This window comes from Meriones unguiculatus, assembly GCF_030254825.1.
Source record: "Meriones unguiculatus strain TT.TT164.6M chromosome X unlocalized genomic scaffold, Bangor_MerUng_6.1 ChrX_unordered_Scaffold_31, whole genome shotgun sequence".
NCBI lineage: Eukaryota > Metazoa > Chordata > Mammalia > Rodentia > Muridae > Meriones > Meriones unguiculatus.
The window spans coordinates 2,463,148-2,480,658 of NW_026843707.1; the positions used below are offsets into that span (position 1 = coordinate 2,463,148).

General features: G+C 38.2%; 2 pseudogenes; one reads left to right on the plus strand and one right to left on the minus strand.

Annotated features, from left to right (window-relative positions):
* Positions 1-566: 566 nt before the first annotated feature.
* Positions 567-8,444, plus strand: LOC110543397 (olfactory receptor-like protein OLF2; annotated as a pseudogene).
* A 7,415-nt stretch (positions 8,445-15,859) lies between these two features.
* On the minus strand, positions 15,860-16,573 carry LOC132651543 (olfactory receptor 10AG1-like; annotated as a pseudogene).
* Positions 16,574-17,511: the final 938 nt, after the last annotated feature.

Below are 17,511 nucleotides of genomic sequence, written 5' to 3' on the forward strand. Positions count from 1 at the left end.
ACCCTCCTTCCCTCTTCACCATCCAAACTTGTCCCACATTCCAATAATAGGAGAGGTCCTCCTCCCATTCCTTCTGATCCTATTCTATCAGGTCTCATCAAGATTGGCTGTATTGTCTTCCACTGTGGTCTGGTAAGGCTGTACCCCTTGAGGGGTAGGTCTTCAAAGAGCAAGCCACTGAGTTCATGTCAAAGACAGTCCCTATTCCCATTACTAAGAAAAGCACTTGGACCCTGAACTACCATGGGCTACATCTGTGCAGGATTTCTAGGTTATCTCCATGAGTGGTCTTTGGTTGGAGTATCAGTATCAGGAAAGACTCCTGTGTGTAGATTTTTTTGTCCTGTTGCTCTCTTTGTGGAGCTCCGGTCCCATCCAGGTCTTTCTATCTCCCTCTTCTTTCATAAGATTCCCAGAAATCTGCCCAAAGATTGGTTATGGGTCTCAGCATCTACTTTATAACCTGCAGGGTAGAGTCTTCCAGAGATCTTCTGTGGTAGGCTCCTGTCCTGTTCCCTGTTTTCTCCCTCTTCTGATGTCCATCCCCTTTGCCTTTCTGAATAACAATGGAGTTTCTTACTCAGAGTCCTCCTTCTTGATTAGCTTCTTTAGGTGTACAGATTTTAGTATGTTTATGCAATATTTTAGGTCTAATAGCCACTTATGAGTGAATATATACCCTTTGTGTCTTTCTGATTCTAGGTTACCTCATTCAAGATGATATTTTCTAGACGCCACCATTTACCTACAAATTTCATGATTTCCTTGTTTTTAATTGCTGAGTGTAAATGCATTGTGTAATTTAATTGCATTGTGTAAATGTACCACAATTTCTGTATCTATTCCTCAACTGAGGGTCATCTGTGTTGTTTCCGACTTCTGGGTATTATGAATAAAGCAGCTTCAAACATGGTTAAGCAAATTTCTTCATTGTGTACTTGAGAATCTTTTGGATATATGCCTAGGAGTGTTATATCTGGTTCTTGAGGAAGCGCTTTTCCTAATTATCTGAGAAAGCACCAGATTGATTTCCAAAGTGCTTGTAAAGTTTACATTCCCACCAGAAAATGAAGAAGGTTCCTCTTTCTCCACATCCTTTCCCACATGTGTGTCAATTGATCTTAGCCATTCTGATGGGTGTAAGGTGAAATCTCAGTGTTATTTTGACTTGCATATCCCTGCTGAGGAAGGACGTTGAACACTTCTTTGGGTGTTTCTCTGCAATTTGATATTCCTCTATTGAGAATTCTGTTTAGCACTGCACCCCATTTTTAATTGATGTGTTGTTGTTTAAGTTCTTGAGTTCTTTATATATTCTGGATATTAGTCCTCTGTCAGATATAGGGTTGGTGAAGATGCTTTCCCAATCTGGAGGCAGTCATTTTGTTCTGGCTACAATGTCCTTTGCTTTACACAAGCTTTGTAGTTTCATGATGTGCCATTTATTGATTAATGCTCCTAGAGCCTGTGCTGTTGGTGTTCTGTTCAGGAAGTTGTCTCCTGTGCCAATAAGTCCAAGGCTCTTCCCCACTATTTCTTCTAAAGGATTTAATGTGTCTGGTTTTATGTTGAGGTCTTTGATCCACTTGGACTTTAGTTTTGTGCAGGGTGATAAGTATGGATCTATTACCATTTTTCTTCATGTACACATCTAGTTAGACCAGCACCATTTGTTGAAGATGCTGTCTTTTTTTCCATTGTATGGTTTTGGCATCTTTGTCAAATATCAGGTGTCCATAGTGTGTGGGTTTATTTCAGGATCTTATATTCGATTCCATTGATCCACCAGTTGGCTTCTATGCCAGTACCATGCAGGTTTTACTACGGTTGCTCTATAGTACATCTTGAGATCAGGGATGGAGATACCTCCAGAAGATCGTTTATTGAAGAGCACTGTTTCGGCAATTCTGGGTTTCCTGTTATTCCATATAATGTTGTGAATTTTTCTTGCAACATCTGTAAAGAATTGTGTGGGTAATTTGATGGGAATTGCACTGGATCTGTAGATTGCTTTGGTAAGATGTACCATTTTTTTATGTTAATCCTGCCAAGCCATGAGCATGGGAGACCTTCCTATCTTCTGATATCTTCTATTCATTTCTTTTCTGAGAATGTAATTTTTTTTTCATACATGTCTTTGACTTGCTTGGTTAGAGTCACAGCAAAGTAGTTTATGTACTTTGTGACTTTTGTGAAGGGTGTTGTTTCCGTAATTTCTTTGTCAGCCCTTTTGTCTTTCATATACAGGAGGGCTACTGATTTTTTTTTTTTTTTTTTTTTTTTTTTAGTTAATTTTGTATCTAACCACTTTGCTCTTTATCAGCTGTAGGAGTTCTCTGGTAGAAATTTTAGGGTCACTGATCTATACTATCATATCATCTGCAAATAGTTACTTTGACTTCTTCCTTTCCAATTTGTATCCCCTTGATCTCCTTTAATTGTCTTGTTGCTCTAGGAAGGACTACAAGAACTGTGTTAAAGAGATATGGAGAGAGTGGGCAGCCTTGCCTTTTCCCTGATTTCAGTGGGACTGATTTAAGTTATTCTACATTTAGTTTAATGTTGGCTATAAGATTGCTGTATATTGCCTTTACTATGTTTAGATATGTGCCTTGTATCCCTGATCTCTCCAAGACTTTAAAAATGAGTGGGTGTTGGATTTTATCAAATGCTTTTTCAGCATCTAAAGGGATTATCATGTGTGTTTTTTTGTTGTTGTTCAGTTTGTTTATTTGGTGGATTACATTGATGGATTAGCATATATTGAACCACACCTGCATGCCTGGGATGAAGCCTACTTGGTCATAGTGGATGATATCTTTGATATGTTCTTGGATTCAGTTTGCAAGTATTTCGTTGAATATTTTTGCATCAATGTTTATAAGGGAGATTGGCCTGAAATTCTCTTTCTTTGTGGGGACTTTGTAAAGTTTAGGTACCAAGGTGACTGTGGTTTCATAGAATGAGTTTGGTAGTGCTCCTTCTGTTTCTATTTTGTGGAATGATATGAAGAGTATTGGTGTTAGGTCTTCTTTGAAGGTATGATAGAATTCTGCACTGCAACTGTCTGGCCCTGGGCTTTTTTTTTTTTTTTTTTTTGGATGGGAGACTTTGATGACAGCTTTAATTTCCTTAGGGGATATAGGACTCTTTAATCTATTTGCCTGATTTTGATTTAATTTTGATAAATGGAATCTATACAGAAAATTGTCCATTTCAATTAGATTTTCAAATTTTATGGTATTTAGGCTTTTAAAGTAAGACCAAATGATCATTTGGATTTCCTCAGTGTCTGTGGTTATGTATCCCATTTTCCTTTCTGATTTTGTTTGTGTGGATAGTTTCTCTCTGCCTTTTAGTTAATTTGGTTGAGGGTTTGTCTATCTTGTTGATTTTCTCAAAGAACCAGCTCTTGGTTTCATTGATTCTTTGAACTGTTTTATTTGTTTCTAATTTATTGATTTCAGCCCTGAATTTGATAATTTCAGCTGTCTGCTCCTCTTTGATGTGTCTGCTTCTTTTTTCTAGGGCTTTTAGGAGAGCCAGTAAGTTGCTTGAATGACATATTTTAAATTTCTTCTTGAAGGCACTTTTTGCTATGAATTTTTCCTCTTAGAACTGCTTTCATTGTGTACCATAAGTTTGAGTATGTTGTGCCTTCATTTTCATTGAATTCTAGGAAGACTTTAATTTATTTTTTTATTTCTTCCCTGACCCAGCTGTCATTGTGTAGCGAGTCATTCAGTTTCCTTGTGTGTGTAGGATTTTTGCTATTTCTGTTGTTCAGGTACAGCTTTAGTGCATGATGGTTAGATAGGATGCAAGGTATTATTTCAATCTTATATTTGTTAAGGTTTGCTTTGTGTCCAACTATATGGTCTGTTTTGGAGAAGGTTCCATGAGGTGCTGTCAGGAAGGTAAATTCTTTTGTGAATGGTTCTTTCCATGTCTGTGAGGTCCATTTGATCATGACCTCCGTAAGAGTCTTTGCTTCTTTGTTTAATTTATGTTTTGTTGACCTGTCCTTTGTTGAGAGTGGGATGTTGAAGTCTCTGATTATTAATGTATGGCGATCTATGTGTGGATTAAGTTTTATTAATGTTTCTTTTACAAATGTGGGTGTGTTTGTATTTGGGGCATAGATATTCAGGACTGTGTTGTTTTCTTTGTAGAATTTTCATTTGATGAGTATAAAGTCAACTTCCCCATTTCTTTTGATTAATTTTGTTTGAAAGTCTGTTTTATTAGATATTACAATGGTTACTCCTGCTTGCTTCTTAGCTCTATTTGCTTGGAAAATGGTCTCCCAGCCCTTTACTCTCAGGTAATGTCTATCTTTTTGACTTAGGTGTGTTTCTTGTATTCAACAGGTTCTTGGGACTTGTTTACTCATCCATTTTGTTAGTCTGTGTCTTTTTATTGGAGAATTGAGTCCACTGATGATGAGAGAGATTAATGACCAGTGGCTGTTAGATACTTTCATTTTGATGTTGATTGTGGTAGTGTGTTTGTGTGCTTGGCTACTTTTGTTGTAGTGAGGTTATTTATTTCCTGTGTTTTCCTGGAAGTATTTAGTTTTCATGAGTTGTAATTTTCCTTCTAGTATCTTCTATAACACTGGTTTTGTGGGTAGGTATTTTTTAAATTTTTTTTCATTGAATATATTGTTTTCTCCTTCTTTGAGAACTGAGAGTTTTGCTGGGTATAGGGCTGACATTTGTGTTCTCTTAGGGTCTGCATGATACCTGCCCAGGCCCTTCTGGCTTTCTTAGTTTCTGTTGAGAAGTCAGGTGTGGTTCTGATGGGTTTGCCATTATATGCTACTTTGCCTTTTTCCCTTGCAGCTTTTCATATTTTTTTCTTTGTTTTGTATGCTTATTTTTTTATTATTATGAGGAGGTAGGATTTTCTTTTCTGGTATAATTTATTGGGTGTTCTGTAGGCCGCTTGTATTCTTATAGTTCTCTCCTTTAACTTGGGGAAATTTTCTTCAACAATTTTGTTGAAAATATTTTCTGGACCTTGGAGATGGGAATCTTCTTTTTCCTCTATTCCTTTTATTGTTTGGTTTTGACTTTTCATGTTTTCTTGGATATCTTGGGTAGTTTGTGTTAGGAAATTTTTAGATTTATTATTTTTTTATGGACACATCAGTTTCTACCATTGTACCTTCAACACCTGCGATTCTTTCTTCTATCTTTTGTAGTCTGTTGGTTATGCTTACATCTATAGATCCTGCTTCCCAAAGTCCTACCTTTCCATGATTTTCTCCTTTGGGGTTCCTTTAAATTTTCCAATTCTATCTTCAGAACTTCAACCGTTTTGTTTATTTCCTTCATCTCTCTGAGTGTGTTTTCCTTCAATTCCTTCACCTGTATTTTGAACATTAATCTGTTTCTTTCGTTTTATTTCAGTGATTTAATCATTTCCTCTCTGAAAGCTACAAACTGTTTGGCTGCATCTTCCTATATTTATTTACAGATGGCCATAGTCTGTTTGACTTTATCTTCCTCTTATTCGTTAAGCATTTCTTTTTTATTCCTCCATTGTCCTCTTTATTATCATAGATGTAAGGTCATCTTCTTGAATCTCACTTAAGTTAGAGTGTCTTGCGCTACTTGTCCCTGGATAACTGGGTTCTGGAGATGCCGAATTGCTTTTCATTTTGTTGGCTGTGCTTTTACGCTGGCCTCTACCCATGTATGCTGTCTCAGGTATTGGCTTTAATTTCTGGTGCCTGCTGAAATCCTCGGGTGGGGAGAATCCTCTTGGCAGTGTTCTGAAGGAGGGCTCCTCAGCTTTTTGGGTATGGTCAACTGAATGGCGGTGCTTCTCAAGAATTGCTATGGTTCACCTCAGGTGTATGGACCTCTGTGGTAACTGTGGTCACTGGTAGTCAGGGGGACTCTCCTCTAGCCAGGAGAATTCCTGGAGACAACTTCCCTGCCACTGGGTTTCTTGCTCTGAATTTAATGAGGGGCTGTTGCTGCTCTTATGCTTTGTTTACTAGGGTAGCCCTCTTGAAGAACCAGGGAACCTCATGGTTTTCCTCAGTTTAGGTAGGTGTAACTGGTTGCACCTTGGAGCAGTATCTGTGGGTTGATCCAGTGGCTCGCAGGCCCCTGTAGGTTTGAGATTAGAGCTGTATACCCCAGTATCTTGAGCTAATCAGTGGCAGGTGAACACAGCACTCATATGTGCAGCAGGAGGCCAGAGCCTAGTGCCTGTGGAAACACAGAAACTTTTCTGGAGCTGGGCATCTTAAGGTCAGACCTGTTATTTCCCACACAGTGGGGTTTCCTCCCAACATGAAGACCCATTCTGTGGTGCTTTGGGGTCCACAGTTATGTCTGGGATGGCAAGTAGAGCACACAGGTGCAGGAGAGTGGCTCTGCCTCATGGTCAGCTGGGTCCCTGGACACCTGCATAAATCTGGGAACCTTTACCAAGATTTTTTGGGGGGAGGGGTCAGCATAGTGACATAAGGTAGAACCTGCTGTTTTCCTCACCATGGGGTTTGCTCCCAACAGAAAACCCAGACTCTGGTGCCCTGGAACCCACAGTTCTTTTGGGGATGGTAAGTCTAGCACACCGGCAGGTCTCTGGTTGGTGGCTGACCACCCCACTCTGGGCTGGTGGCTTAGCACCCAATGGAACCTGGCACCTTTTCCAAGGATTGTCTGTGTGACCTGAGGTCCGCCCCAATTGCTTCCTTCAATGTGTTTTTTTTTTCTCAACTGGAAATGCCAGTCTCTGGTGTTGTGGAGTCCACAGTTCAGTCTGGGATGGTGATCAGAGCACACAGACATGTGGCTATGGGTTGGTGACCAACGAAGTCTTCGGGGGCTTAGCTGGGTGACCTGAAACCCAATTGACTCCCACACCATGGAGTTTCCTCTCACCTCAGAAACATAATTGCTGGTGTTTTAGGACCCAGCATTCCATCTGCTAGTCCGTGCTGTTCTACTGGTCAGAAACAGTGTCCTCCTTACAACACCATCTTGTATCTCTCTAGATTCATTTTTCAATGAAGATGAAAAAGCATTCTCTGACAAACATTTATATAAAGAAAGATAAAAGAGACAGAAGATATCTTCATCAGAAGGCCCTATGTTTTTAGGAATTTTCAGGTTATTTGGAAACCAATGATACAACCATTGTGTAGTGGTTATCATGTTTGCCTGACAAAGGCATTTTCTAATACTGTCTTGATCACATTCTTTTATAACCAATTAAAACATGGACTTTTTTTGAACTTAATGTTAAAATTATTAACATATTATTATTATAATTAGTATTTAAAAACTTCCCAAATTAAAAATTTAAGAGAAGTTTTAGGGAGCATGTCACTTTATGAATGATTTGTTTCTAGATAGTTCTGAATACACAATATTTTCTACATAATGAAATTGAAGTCTGAATATTGACTAAAATTTTCTTGATTAGATAAATAAATTCTAGTTTATTTTAAACGCTTTTTATAAAATTAATACAAAGAGCAAAGAAAAAATGTACAAAGAGAACTGCTCTTCATTCACCAAATTTCTTTTATTGTAAATTACTAATAATCTTGTAATGGAAGTGGTTCTATTCATTTTATTTCTTTTCATCTATCTCATTTTTCTTGTTGCAAATATTGGAATGATTATTTTGCTCAGAATGGATCCCCAGCTTCACTTACCAATGTACTTTTTTCTCAGCTACCTCTCCTTTTCAGATCTCTTTTATTTCACTGCAGTTGGACCAATGATGCAGATACTGGCCAAATACAAATCTATATCTTTTGTTAGCTGTGCCTTGCAATTTTTCTTCACTTGTATTTTTATAGATGTTGAGTGCATGCTGTTGGCAGTAATGACCTTTGATTGGTACAAGGCCATCAGCAACCCTTTCATGCATGCCATAGACATATCCAGTAGATTTTGCTACCAACTCCTAGATGGAGTTTACATATGAGGGATGATAGATACACTTATGCACACTATAATAACCTTTGTGCTATGTTTCTATAGGTCAAATGAGATGAATCTTTTTTTTTTCCTGTGGTCTTCCTTCTTATCCTGTTACTAACTTGCTCAGATACACATGTCAATGAGTTAGCAATACTTGTGCTTTCTGGATTTGTTGAGCTCTGCACCATTTCAGGACTTCTTGTCTCTTACTATTACATCCTGTCATCGGTCTTAAAGATCTGCTCTGATGAGGGGAGGCTCAAAGCTTTCTCCACTTGTGCCTCCCACCTGACTGCAATTGCAATTTTTCAAGGAACTCTGCTCTTTATGTACTTCCAACCAAGTTCTTCCTATGCTCTAGATGAAGACAAAATGGTCTCATTGTTTTATATAGTGGTGATTCCCATGCTCAGCCCTCTAATCCACAGACTGAGGAACAAGGATGTGAAAGAAGCACTATACAAACTGAGAAATAAGCGGTGCTTTAAATAATTGTATTATGTTTGTACTTGTGCAAATTATTTCAGTGATTAGAATGAAATTATATTGTGTCAATCATAGAAAAGCTGTGTCATTGAATTAAACAAATTAAAATACAGATTTCCTTCAAATTTTAGAGATAAGCTATTGTTGTTATACCAATGATAAGTGTTTTGTTATTTCTATATTGTTTGTATGTGGTACATAAGTGTAAACATTTTCCTTATTATTTCAGTTGTAAAAATTGTATTTATTATTTCATTCAATTTTAGTTGCATTAAGCTTTCCTAAATTTTGCTGGTTGCAGATTTTAAATGTTATTTTTGTATTGATTCTCAGAGGAACCTCTAGATTGTTAAAAATGACTCTTTTATTCAAGTTAAAGATATAGACATTACCTATATTCTCAGGACTTTCATAATTTTTATGAAAGAATAATTAATTTTTTTATGTCCATTCTCTTCTCCCAGTCCTTCCCTCTCCCCTCTGCTCCCCATTCCTGTGCCATTTGGTATTTTTTCAACAACATCTCGTTTTTATTAAGTTCTAGTGTATTAAAGTGATGACTTATGGGCATTACTGTGGCTTTTCTATATATTGAGTTCCTCATACTTGGAGCAATGATGTTAGGTTGTAAGTACTTTTGAATAATATAAATTTATAAGCCCAGAATATTCAGAAATGACACTTTTGAATGAAATTTTAAGCACCTGGATCTCTATCTAGCCCATTATACTAAGAAAAGCCAGTAAAATTAGACTGTCAATAAAACGAAAATTGAGTTTTTTCCAGAAATCATATCTGCTAGTGCCATGATGTAACACAACAACCTCAGACCTGAGTTGTGAATTATGTATGATTGCTTCTCTTCTCTTTTCTTTCAAATCTCCTTCCTTTCCTGTTTCTCCTTTATTTCCCAACTCTTTCTCTTTCTCCATCTTCTCTGTCTCTCTCTACCCTTACGGTCTTTGTCTTTCTGAATCTCTGGGTCTGTCCTATATCCTTCTCTCTCTTTATCTTTCATTCTTTGTCTCTATCTCTGTCACTGTCTCTCTCTCACTCTATTTAACTCTCTCTGTCTCTGTAGCTCTCTATTTTGTCCTCTTGAAAGCTGTCTTTAACTATACATCTTGCTAAATGTCTACTGGTTTAAAATCATGTGACAATTATTTGCAGTGTTCACTTTGAGTGTGGGAGTACAATATACTCCACTATGTAAAACTCTATGATTTTGATACTGAATAGTCTCTGAATATAGTTTTTGTAGTAAAAAAAAAAATTACAAGATAGCAACATATGAGAAAACATTCATAAAAATATATTAATGTATAGACAATGCAAAAGTAACAATGGAGTGCAAATAACAAACACTTTCTTTCTTATATACTGTTTTATTAAATTATCCACACCCTTATTATACCTGTGAATAATTACATATTAGTTACAATAGATATGAAACAAGGTGGAGCAATTTTAAAATCGTATAAGATGTCCTAAACTACAGTAATCATACTGAATCAATTGTGCTCTTCAGTTTCCCAATATGACTATTAAAGATACACAATTTTGGAACTCAGAACTGAAGTAGAACATAGGATATGGCATATGGATTTTCTGCCTCGAAATTCTATGTAACTGTGAAAGAGAATACCAATACTAACTTCATTCCTACATCAACTATCTAATTCAATACATGTGCCTCCATCAAGTTATGAGAAATTATTTACATATTTCATTGCATTCAACTGTTTGTGTACATGCAATTACCCAAATACTATTGTGTTCATGATTATTTGTTTGTATAAAGCTATGGCCTTCTGTCCTTCTAATGTTTGACTGTACTTCTCTGCATTGATTTTTAAATTCTTAAGTACCTAATGAAAGACCTTGAAAGAAAAATTCTCACCTTCATATGGAACAACTAGAAACTCAAAATTGCTAAAACAATTCTCTACGGTAAAAGATCTTCAGGAGGTATCTCCATCCCTGATCTCAAGCAGTACAATAGATCAATAATACTAAAATCTGCATGGTACTGGCAGTTCAATGGAATCGAAAAGAAGGCCCTGACATGAATCCATACACTTATGGACACCTGATTTTTGACAAAGATGCCAAATCAATTCAATGGAAAAAAGACAGCATCATCAACAAATGGTGCTGGTCTAACTGAAAGTCTACATGTGGAAAAATGCAAATAGATCCATACTTATCACCCTGCACAAAACTAAAGTCCAAGTGGATCAAAGACCTCAACATAAAACCAGACACATTAAACCACTTGGAAGAAAAAGTGGGGAATACTCTTGAACTCATTAGCACAGGAGACAACTTCTTGAACAAAACACCAACAGGCTCTAAGAGCAACAATCAATAAATGGGACCTCATGAAACTGAAAAGCTTCTGTAAAGCAAAGGACACAAAAACAAAATGACTACATACAGACTGGGAAAGGATCTTCACCAACTCTCTATCTGACAGTGGGCTAATATCCAGAATTTATAAAGAACTACAGAAGTAAAAAATCAACAAATTCAGCAATCAAATTAAAAAATGGGAATCAGAACTAAACAGAGAATTTGAGATAGAGGAATATCAAAATGCAGAGAAACACTTAAGGAAAAATGGTAAAATGGTCATTTTTACTATGTTAATCCTGCCAAGCCATGAGCATGGAAGATCTTTCCATCTTCTGATATCTTCTTCTAGTACTTTCTTCAGACACTTGAAATTTTTTTCATACAAGTCTTTGACTTGCTTGGTTAGGGTTACAACAAGGTAATTTATGTCATTTGTGGCTAATGTGAAGGGTGTTGTTTCCCTAATTTCTGTTTCATACTTTTGTCTTTTGTATACAGGAGGGCTACTGGTTTTTTTGAGTTAATTTTGTATCTGGCCACTTTCCTGAAGGTGTTTATTAGCTTTAGGAGTTCCCTGGTAGAGTTTTTAGGGTCAATCATGTATATTATCGTGTCATCTGCAAATAGTGATACTTTGACTTCTTCCTTTCCAATTTGTATCCCCTTGATCTCCTTCAACTATCTTATTGCTCTAGCAAGGACTTCCAGCACTATGTTGAAGAGATATGGGGAGAGTGGGCAGCCTTGTCTTGTCCCTGATTTCAGTGGGAATGCTTTAAGTTTCTCTCCGTTCAGTTTGATGTTGGCTATAGGCATGATGTATATCGCCTTTACTATGTTTAGATATGTGCCTTGTATCCTTGATCTCTCCAATACTTTAAATATGAATATATGTTGGAATTTCTCAAATGCTTTTTCAGCATCTAGGGAGATTATCATGTGGTTTTTTCTTTCAGTTTATTAATATAGTGGATCACATTGATGGATTTCTGTATATGGAACCACCCCTGTATACCTGGGATGAAACATACCTGGTCATAGTGGATAATATATTTGATGTGTTCTTGTATTCGGTTTGCAAGTATTTTGTTGAGTATTTTTGCATCAATGTTCATGAGGGAGATTGGCTTGAAATTCTCTTTCTTTGTTGAATCTTTATGTGGTTTAGGTACCAAGATGACTGTGGCTTCATAGAATGAGTTTGGTAATGTTCCTTCTGTTTCTATTTTGTGGAATAGTTTGAAGAGAATGAGAGTTAGCTCTTCTTTGAAAGTCTGGTAGAATTCTGCACTAAAACCATCTGGTCCTGGGCTTTTTTTGGATGGGAGACTTTTGATGACTGCTTCTATTTCCTTGGGGGATATAGAACTGTTTATTTGATTTACCCGGTCCTGATTCAGCATTGGTAAGTGGAATCGATCAAGAAAATTGTGCATTTCATTTAGATTTTCAAATTTTGTGGCACATAGACTTTTGAAGTAAGTCCTAATGATTGTTTGGATTTCCTTAGTGTCTGTAATTATGTCCCCTTTTTCATTTCTGATTTTGTTGATTTCGCTGGTGTCTCTCTGCCTTTTAGTTAGCTTGGCTAAGGATTTGTTTATCTTGTTGATTTTCTCAAAGAACCAGCTCTTGGTTTCATTGATTCTTTGAATTGTTTTATTTGTTTCTAATTGATTGATTTCAGCCCTGAGTTTGATTATTTCCAGCCGTCTACTCCTTTTTTGTGTGTCTGCTTCTTCTTTTTTCTAGGGTTTTTAAGTGGGGCATTAAGTTGCTTTAACGAGCTGTCTCGAATTTCTTCTTGAAGGCACTTAGTGCTATGAACTTTCCTCTTAGCACTGCTTTCATTGTGTCCCACAAGTTTGGGTGTGTTGTCTCTTCATTTTGATTGAGTTCTATGAAGACTTTAATTTCTTTCTTTATTTCTTCCCTAACCCAGCTGTCATTTAGTAGCAAATTGTTCAGTTTCCATGTGTGCATAGGCTTATTGCTCTTTCTGTTGTTTTTGAGGTCCAGCTTTATTCCCTGGTGATCAGAAAGGGTACAGGGGATTATTTCAATCTTCTTGTATCTGTTGAGGCTTGCTTTGTGACCAACTATATGGTCTATTTTGGAGAAAGTTCCATGAGATGCTGAAAAGAAGGTAAATTCTTTTGTATTTGGGTGTAAGGTTCTGTAAATATCTCTCAGGTTCACTTGATTCATGACCTCTGTTAGAGACATTATTTCTTTGTTTAATTTCAGTCTTGTTGACCTGTCCTTTGTTGAGAGTGGGGTGTTGAAGTCTCCCACTATTAGTGTGTGGGGATCTATGTGTGGTTTAAGTTTTATCAGTGTCTTTTTTACAAATGTGGGTGCCCTTGTATTTGGGACACATATGTTCAGGATTGTGATGTCTTCTTGTTGGAATTTTCCCTTGATAAGTATGAAGTGTCCTTCCCCATCTCTTTTGATTAATTTTGGTTGAAAGTCTGTTTTATCAGCTGTTAGAATGGCTCCTCCTGCTTGCTTCTTGGGTCCATTTGCTTGGAAAGCCATCTTCCAAACTTTATCCTCAGGTAATGTCTATCTTTGTGTCTTAGGTGTGTTTCTTGTATGCAACAGATTGCTGGGTTTTGTTTCAGCATCCATTCTGTTAGTCTGTGTCTTTTTATTGGAAAATTGAGTCCATTGATGTTGAGAGAGATTAATGACCAGTGGCTGTTAGATCCTTTGATTTTGATGTTAGCTGTGGTCATAAGGTTGTGTTCTTGCTTGCTTTTTGTTTTACCGTAGTTAGGTCAATTATTACCTGTGTTTTCTTGAAAGTAGCTGGTTTTCTTGGGTTATATTTTCCCTTCTAGTGTCTTCTGTAACACTGGATTTGTGTGTAGGTATTGTTGAAATTTGTTTTTGTCATTCAATATCTTGTTTTCTCCATCTATGAGGACTGAGAGTTTTGCTGGGTATAGTAGACTGGGCTGACATCTGTGTTCTCTTAGGGTCTGCATGATATCTGTCCAGGCCCTTCTGGCTTTCATAGTCTCTGTTGAAAAGTCAGGTGTGATTCTCATGAGTTTGCCATTATATGTTACTTGACCTTTTTCCCTTGTAGCTGTTAGTATCTTTTCTTTGTTCTGTGTACTTACTGTTTTGATTATCATGTGGCAGGAAGATTTTCTTTTCTGGTCTAATTTGTTAGGTGTTCTATAGGCCTCTTGTATTCTTATTGGCCTCTCCTTAAGTTGGTGAAATTTTCTTCATTGATTTTGTTGAAAATATTTTCTGGGCCTTGGAGCAGGGAATCTTCTTTTTCCTCTATACCTATTATTCTTAGGTTTTGTCTTTTTATTTTGTCTTGAATTTCTTGGATGGTCTGTGTCAGGAATTTTTTAGATTTAACATTTTCTTTGACAGATACATCGATTTCTTCCATTGTATCTTCCACACCTGAGATTCTTCCATCTCTTGTAGTCTATTGGTTATGCTTACCTCTGTGGTTCCTGTTTTCTTCCCTAAGTTCTTTCTTTCCACAATTTCTTCCATTTGTGTTTTCTTTAAGTTTTCCAATTCTATCTTCAGGTCTTGAGCCATTTTTTTTATTTCCTTTTCCTGTCTCACTGTATTTTCCTGTTTTTCCATCAATTCCTTCAGCTGTTTGTTTGAACAATCCTCTTTTTCTTTTATTTCATTCAGTGATTTAAGCATTTCCTCTCTATAGGCCACAAACTATTTGGTTGCAATTTCCTCTATTTCTTTACAGATGGCCATAATCTGTTTGTTTTTATCTTCCTCTATTTCTTTATGCATTTTATTTGTTTCCCCTGTTATCCTCTTCATGAGCATAGATGTTAGGTCATCTTCTTGAATTTCAGTTATGCTGGGGTGTCTAGGGCTACTTGTCCCTGGATAACTGTGTTCTGGAGATGCCATATTGTTCTGGCTTTTGTTGGTTGAGCTTTTACGCTGGCCTCTACCCATTGGGTTATCTTAGGTGTTTGGAGTTGGTTTCTGGTGGTTCCTGGAATCCTGTGGTAGAACTAATCCCTTTGGCAGGAAGTTAGTTTTTCTTGAAGGAAGCCTTCTCTGCTTTTTGGGTAAAGTCACTGGATGGCTTGTGTTTTTCAGGAGTTGCCGCTGTTCACCTCAGGCATAGAGAAGTGATTGGCAACTGTGGTCCTTATTAGTCGAGAGGGCTCTCCTCTCACTAGGAGAAGTCTTGAAGACAGCTGCCCAGTTTCTTGCTGTGAATTTAGTGATCTGCTGCTGTTACCTGTGTGTCCCATAGTTTGGTCAGTTTTGTTAGGGATAACTGGTTGCCCCTTGGAGCAGTATCTGGGGGTTGATCTCGGGGATCCCGGGCTTTTGTAAGTCTGATGTTGGGGCTCTGTTCCCCAGTACCCAAGCAGTAATCTGTGGCAAGTGAGTACTGCTCTCCTGATAACAGCAGGCTAACTGGTGCACAGCATGTCCCTGGTTTGTGCCAGTCTGCGGGACCTTTTCTGGGGATATACTGGGTGGTCTAAGTCTGTCCCCTTTGCTTACTTCCCTGTGAGGATTTCTCCAGACAATGACTACAAGTCTCTGGTGTCCTGGGGCGCACAGTTCTGTCTGTGAGGAATAGTTGGTACAAAGCTGGTCTTTGGGCTGGAGGCACGTGGGCCTGCCTGCTAGTTTGCGGGAGCTGGGTGCCCAACTACACTCTGTGCTTCCAGCTTGGGGCCAGATCAGTGATGGCGGCTCATACCCGCCAGTCTGAGAGAGATTTCCCCGGGGAAATCCTGGGTGTCCCAAGTCAGTACTGTTTCCCTCCTTCCCTGTGGGGGCCTCTCAGGACAGGAACTCCCATACTCTGTTGCACTAGGGTACACAGCTCCATCTGTGCTAGATAGTGGGGCATGCCACCCCTCTACGTGCTGGCACTTGGAGCCCAGTTCAGTGATGGCGGCTTGTACCCTCTGGTCTGTGAGACTTTTTTCCTGTGGAAGACTAGGGGACCCGTAGCCAGTCCCGCTACTTTCCTTCCCTGTGAGTTTTTCTCCCGACTGGGACTCCCAGTCTCTGGTGTTTTTTGTGCCTACCGTTCAGCCTGGGAAGGTGATCGGGGCATGCAGGCGTGCAGCTCTGGTCCGGCTAGAAAAGAATATTAACAGGAATGTAACCAAGACAAATAACATAACACCTAATAAAACCATCATCTCATTCATAAACATGTCCCCACAGGCCAGATGAAGTACTGGGGGAATGTCAGAAAAGAAGTGGTTGATTAGGCTAGAACCACAAAATGATAGAAAAAATTCTGTGATGTATCTCTGCCCTATCTGTACTGTAATTCCATTGACATAGGAGCCAAACACCAGCTGAGAATACACCCTTTGGTTTATAACTAGAGGATAGTGCAGAGGGTTACAGATAGCCAAATAGCCATCATAGGCCACCACAGCCAGGAGTAAACACGCTGTGGCCAACAGAATAAGAGTGCATCACATTTGTGTAGCACAGACAATGAAAGAGATGGTTCTTCTCAGTTTCCAAAGGTTGAAGACCATTCTTGGAAGGGTATTTGATATAAAACATATCTCTAAAAAAAGAAAAGTTGCCAAAAAAAATAGATAGGAGTCTGAAGAGTAGAGTACACTTTGTGATTTGTACAATGGTGTGTTGCCTAATAGGATAAAGAAATACATGACAATCAATGGTCTGAATAGAAACTGTTGCAGGTGAGGCGTATCTGAAAATCCTAGATATTTCTTCAGATCATTTAGATTTCCTTCTTGTGGTGTTTGTTGATAGCTCATCTGTGAAGGAGATTAAGTCAACACATATTGTTTTATTTCCTTTTAGTGTTAGAAATTTCATCCTAATATCTACACATCCTGTTTAGTGTAGATAATCATTATCTGATATATTGCTTGTACTTTAAAAAGTATTGCTGCTTACAAATTTTACCTTTAGCTATTTTAGATCTTATATATTGTTGCTGTATAGTTTTTTCTAAAACGCCTTCAAAAGTAAACCACCTCAATCTACACATCTGTGTTTACTAAACTATGGTCAAGACACATGTGAAAAATAAATAAACAAATATGTATTATGTCTGAAATCAGTATTTATTATTCTGACAATCCCTTAACTGGGATGAAAAGTTGCCTCATCAATTAAAAACACTGTCTGAGGAGGTTACCAGAGAGGGCCTCTGAAAGACTACTGATAGAGATATCCCAGCAAAGGCTGAGGCTCATAGCCAAACTTCGGGCAGAGTACATGAAATTTTATGAAATAAGGGAGAGATAGAAAGACTTGGAAGGGACAAGAGCTTCAAAAGAAGACTAACAGCGCCAAAAATATTGGTCCCTGGGGGCCCTGCAGTGACTGAAACCCCATCCAAGGACCATGCATGGAGATGGCCAAAATACCTGCTCAAATGTCTCCCATAGACTCAGTCTTCACGTGGGTTCCATGGTAAGGGGAACAGGGGCTGTCTCTGACATGAACTCATTGGCAGACTCTCTGATCACCTACCCCTGTGGGGTGCAGCCTTGCCAGCCCACAGAGAAAGGCAATGCAGCCAGTCCTGATGAGACCTGATAGGAAAGGGTCAGATAGAAGGGGAGGAGTTCCTCCCCTATCACTGGACTAAAGGAGGGACATAAAGGTAGAACAGGGAGGGAGAGTGGGAATCAGAGGAGATGAAGGAGTGGGCTACATCCTGGATACAAAGTGAATAAATTATAAT